Raw genomic sequence first — 27018 nt, 5'->3', positions numbered from 1 at the left:
TGACTAAAGTAATAATAATAATAATGATATTTCTATAAGCTCAATATTGTAATTACGTTAATCATTAAACCAACTAGACAAATTTGACACCAAACCAATAGTGTCTATTAGTTCTTTGAACATAAAGGTTCACCGCTTCCTAGCAACACTAGTTTCACAATAATGCCACACCACTTAATTTTCAAGTTGTGTGTGTGGATTATATTTATTAAAATAAACTAACTAAGAAGGCATGATCAGTAAAAAGAAAAGAAGCATAAACTGATTCAAACAAATACATCTAACATGAGCCAATCTCTAGCGGAAAACTCAAACGACCCGCCATCGCCGTAATCCACAAACCAAAAAACAGTGATTTAAGCCTTCTTTTTATAAGACAAATTTTCAATAAAAGGAACCAGTCATTAAATCCTACTTTGCACAGTTATTATTTCTGACGTTGTTGAAAAGACCAGAATGTACAAGATCTTTTTTTCTTTTAATAGTCAAGGTGGAGCAGTTGTCTAATTCACACTAGTTATTCATAACTTTTTCCATCATCGTTTGAAAACCGATAGCACACTATGTACTAGGAAACTCAAGATTAATTCATTGATCTTAATCCCTGATTATAGTGGCTCTGATACCAACTGTAAGATAATTAATCTATAGCAATAGCAAAGATTAAGACACAATCATACAGATATAATATCATAATCTTGAGTTAGAGTCTAAGGAAGAATACCGTTAAACTCCATAGATTCAGCAATGACAGCAAACAGCGATTAAGCCTGAGACCATCTTCTACAATTCACTAGCTACGTACTCTCACAGTCTGGAGAACTTGACTGATTGGACGTCTACCGTTATCACGTATTCAAGAAGCAAAATAAGCTAGGGTTTTTTAATAGCTAGAGAAAGGGGGGTTGACCTCTATTTATAAAGAGTGCCTACCTATCATAGGCCAATAGTTATTGGGCCTCACTTATCTACACACACGATATTTAATATTAGGCCTTTTATTTATGCACCACTTGGGCCACGTCACTATCCTTTCAGGCTATAACTAATTAACGTAAATCCAAATTCCAGCAATGATGGCTTTGAATAATGATATGCAAAAGATGAAAGGGATCTTCAGGCCATAACATGGTGTTCTTAGGCTATCTAAATGGTGCCTCCAAATAATGACGCCCTTAGATAATTTGGCGATCTTTCAGCTCATGAAATGCAATGTTTGGCGATATTTTAGCCCATAAAATGCAATAAGCGGCGATCTTTCTGCCATGCAAGTGTAAAATAAAGTGGCGATCTTTCAGCCATGCAAATGTAAAATACAGCGGCGATATTTCAGCCATGCAGGTGTAAAGGTGACGATCTTTCGGCCATGCAAGTATAAAATGAAACGGCGATATTTCAGCCATGTAGGTGTAGAGGTGGCGATCTTTTGGCCATGCAAATGGAGGTAGAGCTTAACTTCGGAAAGCAAAATGGTAGCCTTAGGCAATGCAGAAAATGCAGATGGAGACAGTGCTTAGTCTCAAGAAGGAAAAATGGTAGACTTATGCAATGCAAAAATGCAGATGGAGACAGTGCTTAGTCTCGGAAGGCAGAATGGTAGCCTTATAGAATGCAGAAAATGCAGATCGAGACAGTGCTTAGTCTTGGAAGGAAGAATAGTAGCCTTATGCAATGCAAAAAATACAGATGAAGACAGTGCTTAGTCTCGGAAGGAAGAACAGTAGTCTTATGCAATGCAGAAAATGCAGATAGAGACAGTGCTTAGTCTCGGAAGGCAGAATAGTAGCCTTATGCAATGCAGAAAATGTAGATGGAGATAGTGCTTAGTCTCGGAAGGCAGAATGGTAGCCTTGTGCAATGTAGAAATAAAAATAAAAGGGCAGATGATAATAGAGTTTCTTAGCTGATAGCAAGTTGCGAAATTGTGACTACCGGGGACATTGCGATATAGGGAATAGCAAATGCTGGTAAATATGAACAATTCTAAGAGTTGTATTCCTGAACAATATGAGCGTATAATATGTTCGATGAATTTGCAACTCAGGTGCCTACATCCAAAGAAAAATCATGAGTTTCGTAAAGGGGAAAGGTTAGTTCGTATCCCCGCTGGCTCTACTCGATCTACTCGGCTCTGTTTCAGTGATACTGTACGTATCATTGGGGTAGCATTGTTAAACAGAGCAATTTTGATAACAAACATGCATGATTTGGTAAAAATATAACATAAGTACATAATCGAGAATAGTTTTCTTTCGATGAACCGACGACTGCGACGTGGTTCAAGACACTGTAACGTTTCTTGCTACGGAATTTTGAGGGTCCTCCTCAAAATTCTTCCCTAGTTTACTGGGTTGATGCTTCTGATGGCTGCTTGCAATGACTAACTGAAATCACTTCGGAATTATGAGGGCCCTCCTCAAAATTCTGTCCTAGTTTCCAATTACGAGGGGAAATGAAAATTTTATTGACTTGTGACCAAAGCCATAGGGCTGCCTACGTATCCCCTCTTAAATGGAAATCAGGTCGGGCGTAGTTCAAATTATATCATATAAGGAAAGCATAAGATTACACATAGTATTGCTTGACTGCATCTAAGTTGATAGGTTTTGGCTAGACTTCTCCGTCCATTTGCGCAAGTATAAGGGCTCCTCTTGTTAGAACCCAATGAACCATGTACGGACCCTGCCAGTTAGGAGAGAATTTCCCTTTGGCTTCATCTTGATGTGGAAAAATTTTCTTTAACACCAGCTGCCCCAGTGTGAATTGTCTTGGCTTGACTCTTTTGGAAGGCTCGGGACATTCTGTTCTGATAAAGCTGATCGTGGCAAACTGCATTCATTCTTTTTCCATCGATAAGAGACAGCTGCTCGTAATGACTCTTTACCCACTCTGCATCATCGAGCTCTGCTTCCTGTATGATTCTTAGGGAGGAAATTTCTACTTCAGCGAGAATGACGACCTCTGTACCGTAAACTAGCATATAGGGGGTTGCCCTGGTTGATGTGCAGACTGTGGTGCGATATCCCAATAAAGAAAATAATAGCTTCTCGTACCACTGCTTATGCTTTTCTATCATTTTCCTTAATATCTTCTTGATATTCTTATTGGCGGCTTCTACGGCTCCATTCATCTGAGGCATATAGACTGTAGAATTCTTATGTTTGATCATGAAGGTTTCACACATAGCTTTCATCAAGTCACTGTTGAGATTGGAGCCATTATCAATGGTGATTGACTCCGGAATCCCAAATCGGCAAACAATGCGGTTGCGGACAAAGTCTGTCATGACTTTCTTAGTTACTGCTCTATAAGATGATGCTTCGACCCATTTGGTGAAATAGTCGATTGGTACTAGGATGAATCTATGCTCGTTGGACGCGGCAGGTTCGATTGGTCCAATAACGTCCATTCCCCAGGCGGCGAACGGCCATGGTGAGCTTGTTGTAGTAAGCTCATTTGGGGGTACCTTGATCATGTCTATATGTATCTGGCAGTGGTGGCATTTTCGGACATACTGGATGTAGTCTGTTTCCATAGTCATCTAGAAGTAACTAGCCCGGAGTATTTTCTTGTCTTAGACAAAACCATTCATATGTGGACCGCAGGTCCTAACATGGATTTCTTCTAGTAGTTTAGAGGCTTCTTTCGCGTCGACACACCTCAATAATCCCAAATCAGGAGTCCTCCTATATAGCATACCTCCGCTATCAAAGAAATTTTTGGACAACCTCTGAAGTGTGCATTTCTGAGTAGGTTTTTCAAGTTCTAGGTATTCTCCTTTCGTCAAATATTCCTTGATATCAGGAAACCAAGGCTTTCCATCTGCTTCTTCTTCAACATGAGCACAATAAGCTGGTTCATTATGGATCTTTACCGAAATGGGGTCAATAAAGTTCTTGTCTGGATGTTGTATCATGGATGATAGTGTAACTGGAAAGTCTGCTCCAGATGTGGTATTGGCTGCTCCAGCGGATAGTAAGGACCGCGACATGGTGGCGACCAGTTGTTGAATTCCTCCCAAGTGTACTTATATCCTAGACCAAAGGTGGTGCCATGTTTCTTTAGTTTGATAGGCTTAGTGATTCCTTGGAGGTTCCTTCCAAGTTCGTATCTGCTCCAGTTCAATATATTCTCGATTTTGTTATCCCACCATTTATCTTTGTCAATAGCGTTCACCCTTTTGATGTGATGGTATGTTTCCCCTCATAGCTTCATTTTTCCTTCGATTGATGGAATGGTCTAGCGACTGTATGTAGGATTGCTTTTATCGTCGTGGATGATTACCTCTTGATGGTTCTATTCAAATTTCACTGCCTGATGCAGTGTCGATGCTACAGCCCTAGCAGCATGAATCCATGGTCATCCCAGCAGCAGATTGTAAGATACCGGTACATCTATCATTTGAAAATCAACATCGAACCAAGTAGGCCCCATTTGCAAACACAGGCTGATTTCCCCAATGGTGGACCTTTGGAAATCGTCAAAAGCTTTGACGTTGACGGCCCCGTCCTTGATCTCATGAAGCCCTTTTCCCAATGTCCTGAGTGTTACCAACGAAAAAATATTGAGGCTGGACCCTCCATCGATCAGGATTCTGGTGATAAAATAATCTTCGTATTGAACTGCGATGTGCAACGCCTTGTTATGATTCAACCCTTCGAGTGGTAGCTCATCTTCATGGAAAGCTTTCTTGTGACTTTGCAATACCTGCCCCACCATGTTTTCCATATCTCCTCCAGTGCTGTTGCTTGGTACATATGCCTCGCTCAGTACCCTTAACAAGGCATTCTTGTGTGCATCGGAATTTTGTAGCAAAGCTAGGATAGAAATTTGTGCCGGCATTTTATTCAGCTAATCAATGACCGAGTATTCCTTGGCTTGTATCTTTCTCCAGAGATCATCGGGCCCGATTTCAGTGATGGTTGTCCAACCAGAGGCCTTCTTGCTTGACTCAGCCAAATGTTCCGGGGTATAAACCCTACCGGTTCTCGTCATACCCTGTGCTGTAACGGCTTTCCCAAACTTGACCTTCCCTTTTCTTCTTGCCTCGGCTGTGTAGTCCCAAGTTATGACATTTGTATGTCATGGTGTTACGACAGATATTGCCACCAGAATTGGCGTGGATATCTTCACTCTGAATGGATCATGCACCTTAGGCGGTAAAATTGCAATTACAAAAGGTGTAGATACATTTCCTGGTGACATAAATTCGACCTCAATCGATGTTGGTGTCTTTGCAGTGGATGGTGCTTCAAACTCAAGTGGCATGGACATATTTACCTCGGCGTCCCCAGAAGGCTGAATCTGGACTATAATCGGAGTAAGGGTGACTATTGGCTTCTCTAGATCGTTGCCTCCTGTGATCAAACCGATCGATCCCTTGGAGTCCCAATCATCCTCTATTTCAATCATGTGAACACATCCACCCTTGTGGTTTGGCAGAGGGTTATTGCGGACATTCAGAGCAGGCTCATTTGCCATAATAATCTTGGTATCAATTAGGTCCTGAATCTTGTCTTTCAGGGAGCGACATTCATCGATGGTATGTCCTTTCCTGCCGGAATGGTATGCATAGGATTTGTTTGGATTGACCCACTGAGAAGGGTTCCCAAGGGTTATGGTAGGGATATGGGTGACATAACCAGTAGCTTTGAGCCTTTCGTACAGCTGGTCAATGGGTTCAGCAATGGCAGTATACTGTATTGGATGTCTTTGGTCAAAATTTTGTCGAAGTCTAGGAAAGTTTTGACGTGTGGGAGGCGATTGATAGTGGGATGGGTGAGCATTATATTCTTGGTAGACATGTGCAGGTTGGGAATATCTTGGTGAGGTAGGTTGATATGTGGGAGGTAGATGTGATTGATAAGTGGGTGGTGGAGTTTGGTAAGAGGGTGAGGGTGCCTGGTTGTTCAGAGTAGGCTAATATGTGAGTGAAAGCATTGGTTAGGTTTGGTATTTGATAGGGGATTTGGTTCTCTGTGCCACCATTATGGCACCTACGTCCCTTTTCTTGGACGTACCACCAGACTGTAAAGCCTTATTGGTGGCTTGTAAGGCTTCAAAGTTTGTAAACATACCCCTTTTGATGCCTTCTTCGATCCTTTCTGCCAGCTTGGTGATGTCAGAAAATTTATGGTTCTCAATAAACATTAGCCTTTCATAAAACTACGGGTTCGGAGCCTGGACGAAAAACTTATTCATTTGCTCCACCTCTAAAGCAGGCCTGACCTTAGCAGCTTCTGATCTCTAGCGAGTAACATACTCGCAGAATGTTTCCGTGGGCTTCTTCTTTAGGTTCTGGATGTAGACCACATCTGGTGCATTTTCTGTGTTAAACCTGAATCTGTCCATAAAGTCGAATGTCATACTCACCCAGTTCGACCATTTCTTCGGGTCTTGGCTAATGTACCAAGACAGAGCATCTCCTTTCAAACTCCTCATGAAAAGTTTCATGTGGATCCTCTCGTCCTTTCCTACCCCTACCAGCTTGTCTTAGTATATTTTCAAATGAACTCTTGGATCCCCTATAGCATCAAACATCTCGAACTTAGAAGGTTTGTACCCCTCGGGCAGTTCGATATCAGGTTGTATGCAAAGACCTTCGTAGTTCAACCCTTTATCCTCTTACTTTCTTCGACGCCCTGAATTCGGCTAGTCAATTTCTTGAGTTCTTCAGCCATATTCCTAATGAGCAAGTCTTTATTATCAGACTCGGGTGGACTTGATATGGGTTGGGTGGAGTGTGGCATGGTTTCCACGTAGATGGGGGTGTTACGATGGGTGTGAAAGTGGTCATTTGTGGAGTTTTGGGGTTCCGGGATGGCAGTGGAGTATTGTTGGAAGTGTGGCAGGTGTTGCAGTGGTGGTGAGGAGCAGGATGGTTTAGTGGATTTAGGATATTTTGTGGAGGTGTGGGGTCTTGAGCATTTGGGAAGTTGACATCTGGAGTGGTGTGGGAAAATGACAAATTCGCCAGATTCCAAACTTGATCAAGTTCCTCCTAGAACTTCAACAGTTTTTGCTCGTGTTGGGATGCACTTTCTTTGGAAACTTGAGTACCATGAGTGACCTCTACCCGTTCAGTTGAGTTTTTCTTTTTGGTGTTGTTCGAATCTTCCATCTTCTCTTTGTTCTTGTTTCTGATAGGACTAAGAGGAGGAGTGGGTGGAGGGCCCCTGGATCATGTTGAATAGGATGATGATGCCAGAGTGCACGAGCTAACCTTTGGGGAGGGGAATAATAAAAACAAAAACAAAGAATAAAGCAAAAGGTAACCAAGTTAGTGAGGATCATAAAAAGTATTGCAGTATTTAAACACATAGTGTGGGAATTTAAATCGTGTCCTAATTTGGGGACCTCTTTGTGCTCGAGGTAGGCCTAGCGACAAATTGTTTTGGAGAACTTAGGATGCTAATTGCCTCATTTTATTGATAAAAAGTAGACAAATCCCAAATTGACACTAAATAAACCGGAAATGAAAAATCACTAATGGTCGTTGGCCTTATTACATCTTGTAAAGCGAAAAAGGAAAAACTCTTATCTACTTGGTCCCAAAAGGACCTTCCCCAGACTCGGCATCTTTGGCTACATCGAAAAGCTTCACCATCCTCGTTTCCTTCAGCATCCTGGCAATCCTCGATTCTTTTGAAAAATTTCCTTTCCAGCTCTATTAAACCCCGCTAAAAGTATCCTAGTCGCTTGTTGGCACTAACAGCCGTGTCTTTCCACTTTTCAACCATTTAATGGGCTTCTTATATCTCACGGTTCTCGCTTTCACATTCCCAAATCCTCTGGCGTAGTTGATTGTATTTGACCTCTGCCTCGGCCCTCTCGTCTATGATCTTGTGGCCCCTAGCAAGTCCTAGCTGACCCAGATAGTCATGATTAGATTCTAACCAGCCTGAATAGTAGGGACCGCAACCAGTGTGGTATCTGTCTGGTTCGATAGTATCTCTTCCCATGATAATCTTGCAATGCCACATGTGCTGAGCTTGACACTTATATGGACTGTCATCGGCATGGAAGCCGGCCCGGAAGTGACTCATCTTGTCGACCCTTGGTATAACCTGCTTCCTACCAGCATGTCTCATAACTCGAAGAGGGAAATAAAGGTAGGTTCCTCTCAGACCGATTAATATCAGAAATGGCACGTCCCTGGATTGGGCGATAAACTGCTCGGTGGGGAACCATTCGAACATCCATTATATTTCATCCTCAGTTAGGTTTTCAAATAGCTCTAACTATCCCTTGGCGTCTTCAGGCTGGGCGAAATTTATCCGCCTTGGATGATGGAAAGCTATATGATCGTCCTAGTCCCTTCACTGAATATCTTGCTGGTATTCACCCCTTTGGAGGTGTTTTATGAGCCAGAGCTGGAGTAGCAAATTGCAGCCCTCGAAGTGTCCGGCTCCTTGTTGACACTTCTCCAAGGCTCGGTATATCTCTGCAATGATCATGGGCACCATGCTGAATGGTTTCCCACCAATTCCCTCGATCAGAGTTTTAGTTACCATAGCCAGCCTGGTATGGATCCTTGCTTTCTTTATTGGGAACACTATCAACCCCAGGAAACAAAACATAAATACAAAACCCTTCAGTGAATATGCCCTAATAATGTGATGGAAAATTCGGGATAGGTACGGTAGGACTTGCTGTGACCATACCTCTCATACAAGTAGTCGAAGGGGACATAAGGTTCCTTCAGACATGTCAGTTTTGGATTCTTCTTCAGACCCATCATTTTGAGAAAACCTCTACCCTTGCTGGTTTTCGGCATTAACAAACCCGGAGTTTCCCATGGTATACTGGCTAATCCTCCTATTTCCTACAGCAGGTGTGTCATCCCAATGTCTCCGAAGCGGAACACAAACTTATCTCAATCCCAGAACAGAGTAGCAGCTTCTATGATCTTGTTGTTAGCTTGGATTTCTAGGAGAGAAGGTAGATTTCCTATGTATTTTCGGCCAAGAGTCTGATCACTGGAATGAAGATCCTCCCACCAGCTTAGCAATTTTGGGTGGATGTTGGTGACCATACCGAGTCTAAGTATTTCGTGCCTCATATTTCTGCAAGACAAAAGGGTTAGGCCCTTACCCCCACCAGACTCAACTACTAAATACCAACAATTAGCATAAATATTTAGTTCTCCAAATAAATGCACAAAATGTGGTAGTGTCCGTTTGGGTTTTAGGGAAACCCAATGGACTTTGGACAAGGCTATCTTAAAGAGTCATTATGCGGACAACACAACTGATTCAGCTAGGTTTGACCATGATTCATGCACAATTCAACAGAGTAAGGTTTCCATAGGGTTTTAGACTGGTACCCTTGAGCGGACAACTCAAAAGGCAAAGGCGCAGAACCATCGACTACACTGTTGATCGACTGGTTTTACCACAAATATGCCTTTGCCGGATTTAGGGGGTGATAACATCGGAAGAGCGCAACCACTCATTATAAGCGTTGCTATGGTATTTTGTTTGGCACAAGTGGAATATCATGTTGAAAACATGTTTATGCAATAACTAAAGCAGGTTGTCATGTATTTGCACATTGAGAAAGCAGTAAATACAACAGTTCTTCATAATTTAAAGCAGCAATAAAGAAAAGCAGTAAAGGAATGCAGTAAAAGAAATAAAGAAAAGAAACAAAAGACACGTCAGTTTTGTAGTTGAAAAGGGGAACTGAATGCTTAAAGAAATTAAATAAGTAATTGCCACATATATAGGTATAAATTCACAATAGCAGTCTGAAATGCTAAAAGCCTAAAGTCCCCAGCAGAGTCGCCATGCTGTCGCGCCCCTTTTTTTCTCGCGAAATCGGGTTTATGATATTTGGGAGCACAACTCATTCCCTTTTGGGAATTTTGGGTTTAAATCGAAGAGTCACCACCTAATGATTAAGGTGCATTAGGACACCAAGAAGGTTTGATTTGAGTAACTAGAGATTGGGGTAAGGGCTTGAAATTATCCCAAGGGGAAGGTGTTAGGCACCCCGCAGGATCCACTAGTGTGGTTCCCGACCAGACTATTGTTGTTAATTTAGGTTACATGTAGGCAAATAAAACTTCAAATAAGAGGGGATTTTCACATAATGGTTACAAACAAAATTGGAAAGAATTAAAAGGAAGCTGATTTTCTTAAAAAAAATAATTTGAAATCTTTAGAAGAAACAAAGAAACAAAGGAAAAGGGGGGGGGGGGTCCTAGGTTTATTAATCATATGGATCACCCCACACAATGTCCGGTAATCACTCCTCAATGATGGGCTACACGTGACATTATCTCGTGGTCATCATATCCATATCTACCTTTTCCCACCTCGTTAAGGTATTAAAGCGCGGAATGGTCTTGTTTACTTATTGCATGCTATTACCGGTCCAAATCCTATTAGTCCCGGAGACATTTAGGACTACTAATCTTAAAGGGGAGGGATATTAGGCTTATTTGTTGTTTCAAAAGGCAAAATTCTAAGGCGACCACAAAACATGTATAGCAAGTTGGGGGAAAGCACATAACAAGTAAGAGGATCAGATATACCTCCTTGAACAAAGAAAGCACATAATTAGCATAACTTTCACATATTGTTTATGGTCAGATTAAGAACTTAAAGGTTGAGGCAGACTGATTTATTACATAATTTAGATAAGAAGCTCGAATCAGGCATGCCTGTTGGTTGTAGTTAATAGCACATATTCACTTTATAACTTCGCCCTAAGGCTTGCCTAAGTGTTGGAAAAGGATCGTATAGGTATGGTATCTATTGAATTGAGGAAGCAATAATAAACTGAACAAGTACTAGTTAAAAAGGTTGTCAGATTATTAAAGAGAGAGTTTTACGAAGGTCACAAGTTCTGCCACTAATGATACTCGTTATTACTGGTTTTGGTTCTAGACATGAATGAAGCAATTCAGATTCGACTAAGAATTTGTATAGACATTCTTTCTATGCGTAGTTGATTTTGAACCATGTAGACATGATATAAAAAGGCAGAAGACTCGTTTTAAACTTATGAACATGATATCTAGATGCTGAATTTTGTTTAAGACCGATGGACATGATATCTAGGTGCAATTGAACATGTAGATTTAGACAATCTTGTAGGCATGATTTCTGTATGAGTATAGTAGACTGATGATCATGATTTCTATATGAATGTAGGATATACAGAATTCAGAAGGAGCTATAGGCATGATTTCTATATGCATTTGCATGTGCAGATTCCAAACACCTATAGGCATGATTTCTATATGCATATTCAAAATTCCTATAGACATGGCATCTATGTGAGAAATGCAGAATTCAAAAATACCTATAGGCATGATATCTATGTGAGAATGCAGAATTCAGAAATACCTATAGGCATGATATCTATGAGAGAAATGCGGAATTCAAAAATACCTATAGGCATGATATCTACCCTTCGCATACATAGTATCCCCCCTCCTCACTATCTATCCTTAAGAATTTATTACAAATTATTACAGCCCGGAATAAAGTAAAAAATACATCAAAAAATATAAATAAAAGTACAACCAAAGGAGAGCCTGATTTAGAATTAATGTCTGAAATATGAGGTAAACCAACTCCAAAGGATCATGATCCAAAGCCTTTCTCCCATTTGAGTGTGTCAAAGTTCCCTAAAGGCCTAAAAGGGACTCCAGGCAATACTCACACCCAAATGTATAATCAGATTAGGACAAGTGTAGTGTGGAAAGGCCTGCCCTCAAGTGTCCCAGTTAAGAGGGAACTCAAAGGGTCCTAAGGCAAGGTTCACAATAGGGAGGTAGAACTTAAAGACTAAGAAAGTGTGCAAGTGCAGAATAGATTACTAAAGGGAAAAGGAGAGGGAATTAGTTACTAATAAACACACATAAGTAGTTCAGGAGGGGTAGGGAAATTATGAAGAGCCTATTGCATAGGCGAGGACAGGATTAAAGCATGCTCAGCAACCGAGGATGCTAGCATACTCTCAAACCTGTCAGAACACACTATTTAGGGGCTAGGATCCAAAGGGATCGAGTTTGATTCATCGACAATAACTTGTAGTATTGTCGTGCCTCAAACCATAGCTTAAACACATAGGGGCGGGGGTTTGGGATTCATACTAGAACAGGCAGAAAGAGATTAGTAGTATTGAAACACACAGAAATAGTAAGAAGACAGGGATACAAAATCAGTAAATAAACACATTGTTCTGATGCTAAAAGCTTAAATCAGGACATACCAGTTTTCAAAGAAGCAAGTAAAGAAAAGTAAGCAGTAGGTCTTGTAAACAGGCCACATTACAAGCAACAAGAAAGAATAGTTTCTTTCGAGTGTAAGTGTAAGTTTAGAAAGACTATGAGTGATCGTTGTTTGTGTCAATGAAGAGCATGTATTTATAGTGTGAAGAACAGGCAGAAACAAGGTAAGAAAACAATTAAGGAACTTAATATCAATTAAAATCAATCAATATAAGACTTGCTTTAATCAAGGAATTCAGACTTATGGTAAAAGCTATTTAGGTAAAGGAATCAAATAAACATCTTGTGCAAAGAGGCAATTAGGGGTAAATACATTGGGGTTTAATTAAGGGAAGAATTTTGAAATACACAGTTAAAACAAATAAGGTAAGGATCCCCCAGTATGCAGTAAATCAAGGAGTCAAAGATTATGTAAGTATTGGTCCACAAATGAACCATGTCAGAAAAGCTAAGGAAAACTTTTAACTTAAATCGAGTCACAGGGAAATCAGCAAACAAGGAAAGAAATCAATCAAACCTATAAAGAAGGAAGTCTGAAACTAATCAAAATTTGAAAGTCCTTTAGAAGGGAAGTTCAACGCATATAAAAAGTACACAGGTATCAGACATGCGAGGCTGAATTTAGGATAAAGAAAGGTGTCATGCAATTGAAAAATCAGTGAACTATAGGAGCATGGTAGTCACATAGTAACTCAGCAAGAGAGAGAGTATCAAATAACATGCAGAGTGTCCAGTAGAAGGACCTTATAAGAGTTTAGCAGGGAACCAGAATCATATAAAGAAACAAAAGTCAAAACAAAGATTTCGAAACTCAATCGAGTAGTAGATAAAACAACTTCGGAAACTCGACTAGGTCCAAAAAAGTTTAGGTTTTTTGAAATCGAACAAGTTTAGAGATGAAGAACCAGCAAATCACACAACAAATGGTCTCAAAACTCGAATGAATCCCTAAATTTTAGGGTTTTACCATCAATCGGGCGTAAAGATGAACGGACGAGTAAATCAGGCAGCAATACTAATAAAATAAGTTCGGAAATCCCAAAAAGGGAACTAAGACTCATATTATGCGTATTCCAGTAGAAGAACATAAGAAACACAATAGGGAAACAATATAAGAAACATGGTAGAAGAATCAACATAAGAAACACAGTATAAGAAACATAGAAGAGCATAAGAAACACAGTAGGGAAGCAACATAAGAAATATGGTAGAAGAATCAACATAAGAAACATAGTAGAACATGCTAAAGATCAGAGAAACTTCTAAACAACTCAACAAAACCCTAGATCGAAAAAGATAAAAGTTTTGAAAGCAGAGTTTTGAAAGAAACTTTGAGAAAACGTTTGAAAGCTTAGGGTAAGCACAGATCTACAATGGATCTAAAAGAATCAGAAAAACCTCGAAGGTTAGGGTTTCAAAAGAAACCCAGAGGGTGAGAAAGGCTTGGAAATCATCGATCTAAGCAGGAGAGGTCGAGATCAAGCTCGAAAAACCATAGCTGGCCGAAACAAGGTCGAAAATGGCCGGAGATAGCCATAGCACTAAAAGCATCCGAGGTCTGGACCAAGCTTCTTCATGGTCAGGCCTTGAAACTATATTGACCAAGCGTGTGAGTTATAGGAGGCCGGTATAGGGCTTCAATGGCCTAGGAAGCCATGGATTCGGGCGATTTTAGGGTGAAAGCGTAGGGAGGCGGCTAAGGTTTGAGAGAGGAGTTGAGAGAGAACTGAAAGAGCAGGGAGTTTGAATGCGGCTACAGGTGCAAATGACTAGGGTTTGGGGGTAGGTCGGGATTAATTTAGGAAAGGTTAAATGGTGGCCGTTGATCAAAATGATCAACGGCCTAGATTGAATGGGGATCCGGGGGTTATTCAAACGGGTTGTGGGTCGGGTAGATTTAGGATTTGGGCTGGGTAATTGGGTTTGAGATTGGGTTTAATCAGGGATTCAAATCTGGCCAAAATTAAAATACAAATGAGTTATCATTTAAATAGCCATTTTTTCATTATGTATTTTATAAAAAATAGAAAAATTATTTATAGAAATAAATTAAAAGCACTAAAATAATTAATAATACGTAATTATCAAATTAAAAATACTGAAGTTAATTTTATAAATATAAATATAAACTAAATCTTAAAAGAGGCCAATATTGCAATTATAGGCATTTTAGATTTAAAAATAAATAAATTTGTAAAAATATGCAAAAAAATTATGTTAGCTGTATTTTAGTATAAATATGAGAATCCAATAAATGAATCACCAAAATGATAATTTTGGGAATAATTATTGGGTTTTTCTTGCTAAAATAGGGCAATAAATTGATTTAAAAATCCTTAAAAATTAAGAGAAACATATTAAAACCTTGGAACATACTTACATATGCATATACATGCTATTTTGAAGGTATTTTGCATATACAAATATACAGGAAAAAATCGGGTATCAACACTCCCTACATGTTGGTCTACGGTACTGAATATGTCATTCCCATCGAGGTCGAAATTCCTTCTTTGAGAATTATACAAGAAGCAGAACTCAGTGATGCAGAATGGATAATAAGTTGCTACGAAAAATTAGCTCTTATTGACGGAAAGAGAATGAATGCGGTATGCCATGGTCAACTTAATCAAAACAGAATGTCCAGAGCATTCAATAAATGGGTCAGACCCACATAGTTCGCACCGGGATAGCTGGTGCTGAAGCGGATCTTCCCACATCAAGATGAAACTAAAGGGAAATTTTCACATAATTGGCAAGGGAACTACATGGTTCACGGGGTACTAACAGGAGGATTACTCATACTTGCAGAAATGGACGGAGAAATTTGGCCAAAGCCTATCAATTCAGACGCAGTCAAGAGATACTATGTTTAGGATTGTTTGCATTCTTCAATTGATGTAATTGAACTACGCTTGACCTGATTCCCATTTAAGAGGGGATATGTAGGCGGCCATGTGGGTTCGGTCACATCTTAATAAAATATTCATTTTACCAATGGTCAGAAACTGGGGCAGAATTTTGAGAAGGGCCCTAAAAATTCTAAAGCAAGTCCAGCCAACTTCATCATATGCAGAACGATCAAAGAATCACTTATTAAACTGGGGAAGAATTTTGAGGAGGACCCTCAAAATTCTAGTGCAAGGAAATTGCAATGTCTCTAAAAGTGTCACAGTCATTGGTTCATCTATTTTACTTGCTATTGAATACTATTATGTTCTGTAAAACTATGTTTATCAAAGTGCTTGTGTACGCGGCAAAACCATAGGACTTGATTTCTCGCTGTCAAGTCATTTCGGAAGAACGCCTCGATACCTCGAGGACGGGAAGCCATGACCGAGTTCCCGACCTCGGGGCTCGTCGAGGTTCGACTCAGAGAAGGCAGAGATCAAAGCCAGGACAGAAAGGGAATATCCCAAGGCATACGGCTATGTCTGACAGGGCCGGCCTATCTAGAGCCTATGCTGAGGTATCGCATCAAGCCATCCCATCTCCATGCTTTGTAATTAATGCCCATGTGCTTGTATCCAAGTTCCCCTCCTATATAAAGGGGACTCACGCTACCTTATAACGGGCTAATGTTGCTCCATTTCTCCACAAGTGCAATAATATACCTCTCTCTCTTTTCTTCCTGACTTATTCGTTCTCACTGGCCCGAGGTTACCTTAATATCCATTGCTTTCTTACTCGTTCTTCATCACATAAGCTCAGTATCGTCCATAAAGAGCCTTGTTTAATTATATCTTCCACTGTTATCCCATTCCCGACTATCCCTGATAGCTTGAATTCGACCTTGACTTTGACCCCGATTCCCCAATCGACCAGACATACATCTGAGGGGCCTATCTCGTTTTAGCTTACACTTCATCGTTGAACTCAATATTATTAGCATCAACTACTCTAACAACTAGCTTGGGAATAAATTACGTATTTTTATAATCTCATTTACAAATTTAATTGTTGTTACCATTTTCACGGTAAACAGTTTGGCGCCCACCGTGGGGCTAAAAATAATAGTGATTATTTTCTTGCTAGTTTCACTGCACAAATGCACATTATCTTTCATACTATTTCTTGCCCAAGATCCTTTGATTTCAGGTCAAAATGTTTGGCTCGGTAAACGGAGTCGAGAACAACAACCTCAAAAATCACGGGGAAAATGGCGTGGCTATCCTGGCCACCAGAGCACCACTACAGAATCCCGATAACGCGCCCGGACCGATTCTACCGGATGCGGACTCACAGAACGCACAACAAGTCGGCGAAACTTCTCACACCAATAGGAGCATATGGCACATCGACCAATAGAAAGCCCAAAAAACCTCGGCTCGGGAAGAATAGGAAGTTAGTTTTCATGAAATTTTGAAATATTGCAGGCACAACAGTTGGCTATCGCTCAGTTGCAGAGCCATCTAGGGATCCCCAGCACAATAGCTTCGGAAATGGTTCCCTAAGACAAACAAATACCCAATCAAACAATAACGGATCGATAACAGACCCTGCCACAACAAAGACGATGGAGGATCTCTCCAAGGGTATCAAGTAAAGTTCATGGAGGCTCATGCAATAGTTATCTCGCAGGGAAGCGGTCCCGGAACCCACCTTACAAAAATACGGAATGCTAGAACTCCCTAGGTGCGATAGGACCTCAGATCCCGACGAGCGCACCATCGCATACACGTGTGCGGAAAACGACATCGACCTTCAAGATGATGAGTTCAAGACTGTCCCGTTGAAAACGTTTGGGGAAACACTCTCAAGAGAAACCATGATGTGGCGCCACAGCCTATCGCCTGATCTCATGAACTCACTTATCGCGCCAGCAGATTCCTCCGAAGAAGCATATGTTGACGCCATCAAAGTAGTAACGGAAGAGCCCGGAACATCGGAACATCGAAGGCCAAACAAAGAAAGAATGAAACACCATAGGAAGTCGCGCCTCATTACTTGATAGGATGAATGAGATCACTCATGGTTTCGGATGACTGGGCAACCCAGCCCTTCATCCAAAGTTTAAACGAAGCATGCCCGGCGACTCCGGGTCATTTCAAACGAAGCCTAACAAGATACCCAGCCAAGACCTGGTCGAATGCATGTACCCGGCACCTACCACGAATCAGGGCCACCTACAGCCATCCGGGAGCCTCTGCAGGCCCAGTATACCCAAGCAGGCTCCCAGCAAAGAAACTAATACCAAACAGATAGAGGTACCATCTTACACCGCGAATGGGAGGAACGCCACAAGATGTGGCTTACCTCGCAACGGTATGGAAATAGTTCGAGGGCAACGTCCTCGAGGAACCTTCAGTGGAACTGGATCTGACGAGGCACAACCAGCAGAGGAACCTCGCTCAGCGGAGTACGATTTGAACATTGCTATACCAAATATCATGATCACCCATAAGCGAAACTAGGGACGCCGAACGACTCAGGCCTATTCAACTAAGACCCTTTCAATGGAACCACAACCCGGCGCAGGGACCGCTGGGCGTGCGCGACCATAGGGTTAAAATTGGCCACTAGCTCAGAGTACCATCAAACGGTGAGGCTCGAGTCCAGCCCCAAGGGAGGTGGCCAACCGAGAAGGATGAAGCGAACAAACCAAGACGTATTACTACAACAGTGAAGGAGCAACGACACCCTCCAGGCACTCATAAAATGGGAAGTAAAAATGTTCACCATCAAGAAAAAATGGGCCTGGGGAAATATTTTGGAATACACCCTTACACCCAGGAAAAAGGGCACCGAGACTCCGCCCCACCCGGGCGTCACATTGACACATTGGTAACCCTCTCCTTCATTTGATTTATCTTAAATAAAACATGTGTTCTTGAATTTAGGTGGTTCGGTCACGCACAAAAATGATGTCGGACCAAAGTCAGTCGGGCGGTCCAGACTAATGGACCAAATTGCTCCTGCATCCCGAATCCTTGGTGAATTCCGAATGACAAATCACCTCAAAGACCATTCTCTTGATACAGCCCGTCTGAGCTCGAGCCGGGATGTCGAGCTCTATACCATCAGAGGAGGCGCAAAGCACGGACATCTTATTTGGATGACCACCGGCATACCACCCGGAGATAATGTCGGCCCTATTTCTCCAAAAGCATGAAACCCCTCGCAAAGGGAAAGACTAAAATAAGTCGAAAGAAAGCAATACGCGACAAGAGGAAATTTTTCGCCATTTGGCGCGTCGCCGACATCAATACCCAAACCCTCAAAAGGATGAAAGGGTAAGCAAACCACATCTTCGGTCAAGCCTGACAAGACACAGCGGGGGCTGTATCAACACTCACGCCTCTAAAGAGTAGGAACATACCAAATCTCAAAACGTCTCCTACACATCCCGTAGTGAGGAAGAACTGCTTTACTCCCTTGTTATTTTTTCACTAACCTGTATGCAGACAACTGGCCAGGATATTCAAAGGTTCTAACTCTACCCGGAGATCCCTAGGCTCTAAAAAGGGCCCGTTGCGCTTTTTCCCCTCAATCAGATTTTCACCACGAAGAGGGCCTCGTCAGCAAGATTATTAGCAGAGTAGTGTACCCCCACAGGAGAATCCAATAAGATCGTTGGCCTTCTTCTATAACAATGAGTGGTGATCTTCTTCTAAGGGCATCGTCCCCTCGGGAGGACTAGGAAATGGCAGACTAAGTCTAGATAGGGAATTATGTACCGGATCAAATCGTCCAAGAAGCTAAGCACGCACGAGCCGTGCTCATGACAATGAAACAATGTATGTATACACCAAGCAATAAAAGGATATCGTTTTTCAACATCTTATTCTCCAAACAAGGAAATCTCAAGTATACCCCCGACAGAGGCCCCTCCACCAAATGCATCCCGAAATACTCGGATACTTAATGTCAACAATTTGGCACTCACACGACCCCAGGGTTGGAACTCCGGGATCATAAAGCCCCTAAGAGGCAACTCCGAGCTCACGAAAAGCAGTCTTCATGCTTAATCAAATTCGATGACTCGGAGATTGTCATTAATCGCCATGCACTGGAAAACCCAAAACTATAAGACCCCTAGTAGGCAAACTCGGTGTAACCAGATTTATTCTACATTACAACAAAAATTGTAAAACCTCAACAGGCATGACAAACTATAAGACCTCAACAGGCATGAAAACCCCCAAGTTCAGGCTCTACGTCACATTTGTAAGAGTCCCGAAAGGGCATATCCTTGGTGTAGATGCCTGAACTATCACTCGAGATCAAAATGGCTCCGGCCAAACACATATGACTATGGTCAAAACGACTGATACAACCAAACTAACGTGACTTGAGGACGCCCGAACGTCGCTAAATAAAATCGCAGGCCACTACTTCGAATATACTTCCGAAAGAACCAGTTAAAACAAGCTTCCATCAACAGGCAAAAATGAGCTTCGACCATGTCAGCTCCAAATCACAAAGGCTTCGACCTACTCATCCTACGAGCTATGAACCTTCCGAGGTGCTCGAAACATCGCCGATAACGACCTGAAATCGAGGTTCTTCTAAAACTGACGACGGGTCAGGCAAAAAAGTTTCAAAAGACATTAACCAGTGAAAAATAAAGCCTACAAAAAAGCCCACGGGCAAAAAAAGCATAAGAGCCATTATTGCCAACTAAGCAAGCCTCTGGGCCACATATTAAAAGGTCTTTACGACCAAACAGCGTAAGAGCCATTATCACCAGCTAAAAATTTGACAACTTGAGGACTAAAATGAGCTCGAATCGTAACCCGATTCGGAGACCGGATCCAACATAGTTAACTATGCAAGCCTTCGGGCCACATATTGAAAGGTCTTAATGACCAAAATAGCGTAAGAGGCACTATCACCGGTCTGAAAAAACTTGAGGGTCAATTGAAGCTCGAGTCATAATGCAACTCGGAGACTGGATCCGAGTGGTTAAACTACAATATGCCTAAGGGCACGACATAAATGCTACTATCACCAGTCGAGTGAGCCTCCGGGCTACCCACCTGTAAGGTCACTTCGATCCGAAGCACAAAAGGTCATCGTCATCCGCCTATGCAGGCATGATACAACTTGAGGGTCAATTTGAACCTAGAATCGCAACGGGAGACTGAACCCAAAGTAGTCAAAATGGAACGCCCAAGGGCAAGAAATTGGAACAATTACTACATGCACACACGGGCATAGATAATTTAAGGGCAGGAAAGCTCGAGTCAAAGCCTGACTCGGAGACTAAGCCTGAACAGTAGGGCAAAGCACGAAGGCCACAACACCCTCTCACGTCAAGGATTGCACTTAAGAGCCCCTAGGCCTGTTCGATCAGTTCCGGACCTGTGAGGATCCCGCCAAACACTAAAACTAGCCCGTCTAGTCAAAAGCAATAACAGAAAAGAGATGCGGAAGAAATAAAGCTTCAAGATTCCTCTTATCTTACATACGCAAAGAAAAAAAAAAGAGAAGGGTGCACTCTCCATACACATACATGCTCTACATCTATCAAAGACAAAGCTACAAAACGGCGAAATCTATGCGCCGCTCCAAAGGGCTATAGCTTGCCGAGTTCGCTCTTCACCTTGTTAGCAAGAAGTGACCACGCATCACGCTCGTCCGCCCTTGCTCGAGCCAATTCCTCTAAGATAACAAAGCCCCTATCACTGATCTCCTTGAGTACTTCTCTTCGGGATCTGCAACAAACATATTCTTCGATCATTTTCTCCCGGTCAAGGGCTCGCTTTAGCTCAGCCTGAGCGTCTATAGTGTCCTTCAAACGAATTGTCATCTACTAATCAGCCTTGGTTTGGCTTAGTACCACTTCATCCCAGACATCAATTATCTCAGCCATGATCTTTGAGCGGTTAGATTCAAGTTTCCCGATCATATCAGCTTGAACTTTGGCATTATCACGAGCCAAGCGGAGTTGGGATTCGAAGGCGGGGACCTTGGCTGAGGTGCCTGTCTCCTCTAAAGCTTGAGCTTGCACCTGAGCCCTTAGCTCTCCACGGGCAGTCTTGACGCGGTCAATGTCGCCCTTGAGGTACTCCAAAGCCTTCGTCTTTTTTTGCAGCTAATATAACAAAAAGGGGTTAACCTTAAGGGACAAAGAAAGCAAAGAACTAGCTGTAAAAGGTTACCTGCTCCATAAAATAGCTCTAGTAATTCGAGCTCCGATACGCCTCATATCGCCATTGCAGGAACTCGACCTCCTTCTCCTCGCTAAGGAGACTAAGGGACTCGCCCACGCCCAAAGTTTTCTGAAGCATGGCCCCTTGACGGAGCAGCTCGGACATAAGCCTATCGTAGTCCTGCATAAGGAAAGCTCAATAGGGAAGAAGGACGCGGAATATAGGACGCCTAAACTCACCACGAAGTGAAGCCGACGGACTTTCTCGAAGTCAGAATATACTCCTGCTGATCTTGCATCTTCGGCCCCAGAATAACCGACCTTGGGTAAAGAATATTCACTCGGAGGAACTGCCGCCCGAAAATTAGATACTCCGGGAGCAGCAGACTCGGACGATGCCCTCTCCTCAGAAACACGGGCCCGTTCAGCACTACTAAAAACTCCATAGCATAGCAGGTGTCGATCCCTCTTATCTCCATCGTCCCTCGGCTCGGAGACCGACGACTCCTTCCACTCTTCAGAAGAGCACTGTTTCATCCCAAGAAACTACTCGATATCTGCAAGCGGCGAATTCGGTACAAATGGAAGGGTAAAACGTTACCTCAAATATACGAAGACCAAGGAAAAGGTAGCATGCGCACATACCTTGGTATTTTGCTCCCCATCTGATACGAAGCACAACTCGCCACCGACGCTCATCGCAGGTCGAATGAGTCACCAACCTCCAGACCCAGTCGCGCAGGTCAAAGACTTCGCCCAACGTCCTTGAAGTTGCTACAACAAGGTAAAAAACACTATTAATCAATTGATTTTCGCTATAGGAAAAATCTGAAAAAGCACCAGACGCTCCACTCACGTACATAATTCTACCCTTTAGGAAATGGAAAAAGCTCCACAGGGATAATGTCGACCATCCGGACCTAGATAAACCAACCGGCCCACTTTCGATCACCGTCCTCTTCGTCGTCAACTACAAAAAATGTGGACGAACGGCACCTCAAGGTTAGCAGGACCTGGTGATGAACGGGTCGGTATAGCCTGACGGGATGGTTGAGTGTGAATTAAAGCCTAGCCTTCTGGGTAAAGAACCTCATCATCAGCACCACTCACCAAAACGAAGGATGTATGTGCGCCAAAGTAACCCGATACTTCAAGCAAAAATCAAGTACAACCCTATCGAGGGGGCCAAATGCGAAAGGACATAGGTATACGCTCAAGAATCTATCAGTAGAGTCTGTAATACTCTCATCCGGGGGAAGCACCTACAGCGCTATCCCCTCGCTCCATCCGCAGTATTTTCTCACCATCTCCAGATATTCCCCTCTTATCAAAGACGCCGTCTTCAGAGCAAACTCCCACGGTTCCTGAGCATTGGGGACATCACTCCCCACTCCTTGTCGGGCCGGCCCCGAAGTGGTTGCCATAACTATGGTAATACTAACAGATCAGAGCAAGGTCATGCACCAACACTTTTTGCGCATGAAGAAATGAAGAACCCTATGCCAAAGCGGAAGAGCAGCTATCTAAAAATAGTGAGGTCTTGCAAAGGAGCCAAAGCCGCCCCACATATATGCGAGAAGCAGCAACGACTCGCCTACCCGGAGTGAGCCCCAGGGATTCGGCAGCCTCGATACAAAACTACGGAGCGATACCCAATCTAGAAAGCATCTTTCGACAAGAAGCCGAGACTCAAGGAATCGTCTGTATTATATCCAATCTCGAGATAGCATTCTACTTCGAGGATTCCCTCCCAAAAGAAGTCGGACCTTGGGAAGCTTTCAACGCCATCACTCAACGCGAGGCAGAACCTGATCCCATGGTTCCCTTTCTTAAAAGGGGATTAAGCACAGGAAGCTCCGATCACGAAAGCTCCATAAAGGTTTGAGGCAGCGCCATAGTACAGGCAACTCCTTAGCAGAAGTTCATCCTACACATTTTAACAAGGCTATCTGTATCAAGATCAAAAAGGGACCCCCAAGTACCCAAAGCTGACCTTCATTCAGGATAACATCCTCAAAAGCCCCAAAATTTGGCGTACTATCTCCATACAACTCGGAGGTCACCGACAGTCCGGGCCTATCAAATCAATTTAGGATTGGCCCGAGGTAAGGCGATGGCTTCGAGAGGGAGCTATGTAGATCGGCAGAGGAGCGGAAAGAACGCTCACCCCCAAGTTAAATGCAAGTAGTCAACAATAAAATGAGACATTCAAAATGCCTCGAAGGGCGTAGGAACATGCAATTACAAAGCGATAATTGAAAATAGAAGTCAATGAAATATATTCATATTTATAAAGAACCGTGTACAACAGCTCTCGAGGGTTCCTTACAAACAATTGCAAAAGCATACAAAGATCTATAGGAGGAACGGAAGGATGTACATGTGATGAAACCCAATGGCCCGGTCCACCCTCGAAGATCCATCTCCAATACCAGCATCCTCGAGCGTCGCCCTCTCGAGCACGCATCCTCGAGTGTGATTCCTTCGACCTCCACCTCCTCTAGATTCCCAGCTCAATCCCTCAACAAAAGAAGATGAAGAAGAGGAAAAAGAGGGGACGCAGAGGAGGCAGAGAAAACCAACTCAATCCCTCAAGGGATTGAACCTTTGGCTTCAGCGGGCCACAGCCTCAATGGCCGGTAGTGTCAATTTATCCCTTGGGAAAGAAAAAACCTTAGGGATGAAGGGCTATACCAGGCCTAGGTAGGAGAGTGAGCAGCGGTGCATAACCTGAATGACTATCTACCTGAGGGGGAAACCGACTCCCCGTCCATCATCACCTCAGGCCAAAAGAAGCAGCAAAGGCCAGCATATCGACGACCACAACAATAGCGGGACATCACGATTATGCTCGACAAAGAGAAGTCCCGGCAAGGGGCCACAACACAACCTAAGGGAGCTCGCCCAAACGGCCTTGAGGCCATGAGCCCCAAACAAGATGTTCAAGGATAGAAGGAGATGATAAGAATAAATAGGCAAGTAAGATAATGAAGGCACTAGATAGGAAAAACAACGCCAAAATACCCCCATTTATAGGGGATTACGACCCGGTCATCGAGATTGACCGACCGATGCAGTTAATGCATCCTTGGAAAACCGAATCGACGGCGGTACCTTCACTTTGGAGAGCGGGAATCGAGAGTGCATTGGATGGAGTCGAAAATAAAGGAGCTCGTGGATGCCCAGTTATCATAAAACTCACGCCAGTAAAAAGCCCGAGGAGTTAAGTGCCAGAATTATTTCCCATCACTTTGTTATGGGAAACACGGAAACTATCTGTACGCAACAAAATTAGAGGACTTGATTTCTCGTTGTCAAGTCATTTCGGAAGAATGCCTCGAGACCCCAAGAACGGTAAGCCACGTCCGAGTTCTCGACCTCGGGGATCATCGAGGCCCGACTCAGAGAAGACGGAGATCGAAGCCACGACAGAAGGGGAAGCTACCAAGGCACACGACTAAGTATGACAGGGCCAGCCTATCCAAAGCCTATGCTGAGGCATCGCGTCCAGCTGTCCCATCTCCATGCTTTGTAATTAATGCCCATGTGCCTTTAGCCAGGTTGCCCTCCTATATAAAGGGGACTCACGCTACCTTGTAACGGGCTGATGTTGCTCCATTTCTCCACAAGTGCAATAATATATATAGCTCTCCCTTTTCTTCCTAACTTATTCATTCTCACTGGCCCGAGGTTACCTTTATATCCATCGCTTTCATACTCATTTTTCATCACATAAGCTCAGTATCGGCCGTAAAGAGCCTTGTTTAATTATATCTTCAACTGTTATCCCATTCCCGACTATCCCCGATATCTTGAATTTGACCCTGACTTTGACCCCGATGTCCTCCATCGACCAGACCTACATCTGGGTAGCAGGCCCCCAGTTCGATTATTATCTCGTTTTAACTTGCATTTCAATGTTAAACTCTATATTATTATCATCAACTGCTCTAACAACTAGCTCGGGAATAGATCACATATTTTTAGAATCACATTTACAAATTTAATTGTTGTTACCATTTTCACGGTAAACACCTTCCATATTCTATCAAAAACTTCATTTCTATGGCAGCCATATATTACCCAGGGTAACTCGAACAGGAGCTCCAGAGCAAAGCAAAGCAAAGCAAGAGGCGAAGGCATGAACCAACCTTCCCTGCAAAACTCACGATTTTGCTTTGGATGCAGGCACAACGAAGATAACAGGAGCATTCACACATATACACATATCAAAATCATTACATTCATGACGACAAGGCTGCCAAACGCAAAAATGTCTCCAGATAAGAAAATACTCTACTATCACTCATATTATTTCCTTGCATGAGACTAAGCATCGTCTCCTCTATAGAAATGTGATTTTTGACCCTCCCAAAGATTTTACACATTTTTAGCGTAAAATATTTAGTTTAGGTTTAATATCGTTATTTTAAATAGTTTTGACTCTTTTACTTTATTTTATCACAAAAAATAAAAATTACAAAAAAATAAATATTTTCATCTTTAGGTTAAAATCAATTAGTATATTTATATTTATAGTATTATGACATTTGAAAATACAAAAAAAAAATTAGTTTCACTCATAGTATTTATTTTTATATTAGTTTGTTTTAATTTAGAGTGATATTTACATTTTTATAGATACATTATATTATTTGGTCTTTTTAGCGTAAGTTCAAACCCAAAAGACATGGTCTAACCCAATTACCCTTCGCTCATTCTTCCCAACTCATTAGCTCATTTAAGTGCAAGATTTAATCTTAGTCATCTATTTCTTCCTAATTCAATGGTCATCATCCCTTCCCACCTCTATATAAAATACCTAATTATAGAAACTCTATCCTAAATTTTCAATTCCAAGACCCTAGACAAAAACAAAAAACGGCAGATTCTCAAAATAGCTAAGGCCTCCGCCCTCCACCCTCTGTTCCCATTTCGTTCCTACATATCACACTTCACCTAAGATTTTACTTTTAAATATTCACCGTGAATTCAACTGGATTATATATTGTACGAAATCCATTGAAGAATGGTCTATTTTTGGTGATTCTACTCTATTTTGTTTCAGCCAATTTTTGGCTCCTTTGTAAAGTCGTGCATTTGATTGAACGAAATATTTATGGCTTCAACACTTACCTCTCATTCGACACTTTTTGTTTCAGTGCAATCTTAGGGATATATATAGGAAAGCTTTTGTCTTTTAGTTCTATGTACATATGGATCCATAACAGACGTTTATAAGGGTTCAAGAACGATTTGCACAAATGATTCGGAAATTGTGAAATTAGCGAAAAGCATAGTTAAGAAAGCGAAGCAAGTTCATAATGATGTCTCTTCAGTTCCAGCTGTAGATATTTATCAGATATTTGGAGGTTTTAGTTTATCGTTAGACTGAGGCCGATTTGGGTTTCGAGCTTTCTAGTGTCGATTTGAGGTTTTGGTTTATAATTTCGGTGTTTCGGTCCAAGGATTGTTGCTTTATTTAGCCCGATTGATTTGTAATTTTTAATTTTGTTCATCAATAAAAGGTCCATTTCTCACATTTTTATTTCTTGAATTTAACGAATCATGCTAATCTTGTTTTACATGTGTTTGCTTAGTTATAAAGTTCTGACGTACATTTGTGAGTTTAAATTTGGTTGTTTGATTCTTGACATTTGATTTTCCTTAGTTTGAACTA

The sequence above is a fragment of the Nicotiana sylvestris genome, chromosome 1 (genome assembly GCF_000393655.2).
Source record: "Nicotiana sylvestris chromosome 1, ASM39365v2, whole genome shotgun sequence".
NCBI lineage: Eukaryota > Viridiplantae > Streptophyta > Magnoliopsida > Solanales > Solanaceae > Nicotiana > Nicotiana sylvestris.
This window is presented reverse-complemented; position numbering follows the sequence as displayed.